Raw genomic sequence first — 4,183 nt, forward strand, 5'->3', positions numbered from 1 at the left:
GCAGTCTCACTCTCTGCTAAAGGCACTGATGACGCACTTCAGGTACAGGAGAACGACACCAGACGGGATCACTGCCGATCAGCAAGGCTCTAACGTCATCGTCGGCCCGTTCATAAAATTTTGCAGTGTGCACTTAAGTACTCAGCAAGACGTTTTACTGATGGCTATTAAGCACCGAAGTCTAGCTATCTTAATACTTGCCTGCTTGTAAAGTGTTCTTTTATGTGAGAGCAGCCTGGATGCGTCGCGTTAATTTAAAAAACAGTAGAGATCTGAAAATTTGCGCTATACATAAGAACTTTGGATTTTAGGATATAATTATTCATAAAAGGTCCGTTTTTTGTCTGGCCCGCTCTACTTTGTCTTTGTCTAAAGCAAGATGAAAAATATGACGCTGTTGTGTCAGGTTCTAATTTATCACTGCATATAGGTGACTTAGTTTATCGGCATGTGGGATCAAGTTTGTGTCACTGTTCCTTTAAATCGGTAGTATTTAAAATATGCTCTAGATGGAAGCAGAACACGCAACGAAAAAAGTGTGTCGTTTTCTATCTATTCGCTTCTTCTTTTTAGCTGAAAATTCCGACTTGTGAATTATTATAGTATCGATATAACAAAAAAAGATGAAATTATATCGGGGCTTCCGGTTGGACGTCAACAGCGTACACACCGTTCCTGCAAAGGCCAACAACAAAAACTGGGCCGCAGTGCTGGCAGAACGAAACTGAAAGAAAGAAATATGAAAATAACGATCAAAGAGGAAAGACATGCATAGCAGCAACCATGTCCGCTGAAGCTACGACATCGGCTGCTTCAGCAATACATATCCCCGCCCTCTCTGATACTCCTTTTTATTGGCGCTTTCAAGCTAAAAGTGCATTTAGCTCCCGCCTCGCGTTTTGAGCGCGAGTCCTGCTGCACCGGTCGATGGGTCTTGATGATTCTAAAGCCGAATTGAGCGTCTCCTGAACCTGACGCTCAGTGCGGGTTTGAGGCCAAAGCAGAGAAGCAATTGACTCAGCGGCAGCGCGCGCTTCATTCAGATGCACGGGCACGTCAGACGGTAGAAGAACGCATCGCTAACTGCATAGAAGACAAATGGACAAACGCAGCGCGAAACGCGCACCCTACATAGACAACACCGATACAAAGATTGCTGCCAAGAACATCTATGACCAATGCTAGATTGTTCCAAACTACTCATGTGAAATATTTCTTGATATCACCGACTTTCGGCAACGAGATGGACCACGCATTATTGCCACTTCCTCTATGTTACGTACCGCAATGGTATAACTTTGCCCTTAGTAAGCCGCATTCTGATATGAAATTTCTTTTGCGGAATTCACCAAAAGTCTATGGCTTGACTATAATGGTCTGTGCGCTATATCTGCTGTAATATTGCCGTTTCTTCACGCGATGCTTAAATCTGCCATAGGCACCTCTCAGAGAGGCTGAAAGATTTTTGAGTAGTCTGATAGTTTGAGCATCTGCTGTGTTTTTAAACAATCATCACGATTTTATTTTTGTGTAGGTAAAACACCATCGCAGCTATTTGTGCTATGCGTGTATAATAGAGACTGCTTAACAAGGTGGAATTCTAAGACAACGTAGGCTGCAATATATTTTAAAACACTCTAACACTCGTCGATTCGCGGCGACATTGCCTTCCTGAGTCACTCAGGAGATGAATGCAAGGTATGATTAATGAGTTAGACAGGCGGAGCAGGACAGTGGGTCCAAAAATTAACGTGCAGAAAACCAAAGTAATGTTCAACATTCTAGCAGGGGAACAGCAGTTCACAATTGGTAGCAAGGTGCTGGAAGTGGTAAGGGAATACGTCTACTTAGGCCAGGTAGGGACCGCCGATCCGGATCATGAGAGGGAAATAACTAGAACGCTAAGAATGGGGTGGAGCGCATATGGCAGGTTCTCTCAGATCATGAATTGTAGTTTACCAATATCTCTGAAGAGAAAATATAGAAGAGCTGTATCTTACCGGTGCTTACCTACGGCCCAGAAACGTAGAGGATAAAGAAAATGGTAAAGCTTAAGTTAAGGATAACGCAGCAAGCTATGGAAATAACAATGACAGGTGTAACGTTCAGAGACCGGAAGCGGGTAGAGTGGGTGAGGGAACACATGCGAGTTAATGACATCCTAGTCGAAATCAAAAGGAAGATATGGGCTTGGGGAGCGCACGTAATGCGAAGGCAATATAACCACTGGTCCTTAAAGGGACACTGAGGAGAACTCTATCAATATTTTTTTGTTAGCAAAATCTGATAGTTCGGCATTTCATGGCTTTGTTGCCGCTTGTCCGGGAGCGAAAGATGAAATTATTTCAAAGAAATTTGAATTCCAAGTTAAAAAAGTTTTTGCCGCCGCTCTGATTTAAACTCGAGAACTCTTATAACGTCACGGAGAACTCTTATGACGTCATTGGACGGAGTGACGTGAAACGTGACGTGAACGCAGACTCCGTGATTTCTGGCTGCTAGCGGTGCGGTCTAGCAGCTGCCGAAATGAAGGCTACCGCCGCCGCACGTTGAATGCATCTATCGGGGGTCTCTACCATCGCTTCGTTTACGTTTGCACTGGCGTCGTGCCAGCGTTGCGATGGATCCCATTCCCGTACCCGACGACGTAGTTCTCGCAAAAACTCCAGCCTGTATTTCAGCGACCTCAGTCCCACAGAGCGTGCGATGTTTTTGAGGGAGCACGGTTAGGTTAGGCGCCGGCGCGTTGTTTCCCTCTTCCTCAGTGAGCAGCCGTTGCAAACTAAATATCATAACCCCAGTTCGGGGAGTCGCGAGGGGCCAGGACAAGGCCGGCGCGTTGTGCCCATCGGAGGCTGGCCGGGGCTTTGGGGCCAACGGATTGTGATTCCTTGAACAGCGCGGTTGCGCGGTGCAACAGGCGGCGTCGAGGTCTCCCACAGTTGCAAGGGCCAAGTTATTTATTTATTTTTTGCCAGAAAAAACGGATGGGTGCTCAAGGGCGGTCGCGTTTAAAGTTGGCGGCTTGAAACTAAAGCCGACGCACGACGCTTCAACGGCTTCCGCTTGATCCAACGGGTCCACTGGATCGGGCTCTCTCGTCCGAATCCGGAGCCGAATCAATCTAGCCGGACCGGCAGCGGCTGGCGCACCCGGCGCGAAATAGAGACATGCTCCAAGTCTCCGCCAGTGCGGTCAGAGTGCACCGAAGCCGCCGAACGCGTCGGCGGTGAAGCGAGGGTCTCGCTTTGGCCGACGTGACGTCGCCGTGCAGCGCGCGCGTTCGCGTTACGCCGGAGCATAAACGCGCCTTAACAGAGCCTGCGCTTAACCTCTAACCAACGTATTCGGTGGCCGCATCTATGGGAGCCACTGAAACCCCCCGCCCACTCATTGAATAAAAAAAAAATCCTGTGCCGAGGCTCGGAATCTAACCAGGGCCTTTGGCGTTTGGCGTCTGAGGCGGAGACGCTACCACTCCGCCATGACGGCTCAAGGTATGACCATCAATAAAGGCGCATCTAGCGAATGCACTCTTCCGATGCAAAAATCTCCGCGCTTTCGCTACGTATATCCTGGCCTAACAGAGCTAGGCCATCAGCAATGTTTCTTAACTGCCTTATACCTTGTCTCCCATCCCTAATAAACGATTTCCGTTAAGTAGTTGGAAGTTGACTGGCACAGCCGGGAATGTTTCGCCGGGCGAACGTGCGAAGACACAAGTGCTCTTTATACTGCGAAATGCCTTGTACAATCACCGATCATCGTGCCATCATAGTTTTTCATCGACCGTGGCGATCATATGACAAGCCTTAACAGGCTCCTTCAAAGGTTAACTAGCACTTGAAGCGACAGTTGGAGTTCCTCTGCTGTTTGGCGCTTGTAAATGGAGGGGCGCCAAAAACAAAACCACGGGCCACGCAAAGCCCATAGACGCGAAGCGCCATAAAAATTCGAAACTCTCCTGGCCGCCTGTGGCGCCGCCAAGCATCGGTTTTCTTTGCTTCCAACATTCAGGTTGTCTTTTGACTGCCTTCCGCGTGTGATAAAAGTGCTCTATCGGTTTTAAAACAAAACTTACTTCAATACTGAACCACGCAACCTTCGTTTGTCAGCCTCAGAGATTCGCGTTCCATGTAGGAAGGAAAATTCCTCCAAGGTGGCGTCTCTTGTCCTATGACGT

This window comes from Amblyomma americanum, chromosome 6 (assembly GCF_052857255.1).
Source record: "Amblyomma americanum isolate KBUSLIRL-KWMA chromosome 6, ASM5285725v1, whole genome shotgun sequence".
Taxonomy (NCBI): Eukaryota; Metazoa; Arthropoda; class Arachnida; order Ixodida; family Ixodidae; genus Amblyomma; species Amblyomma americanum.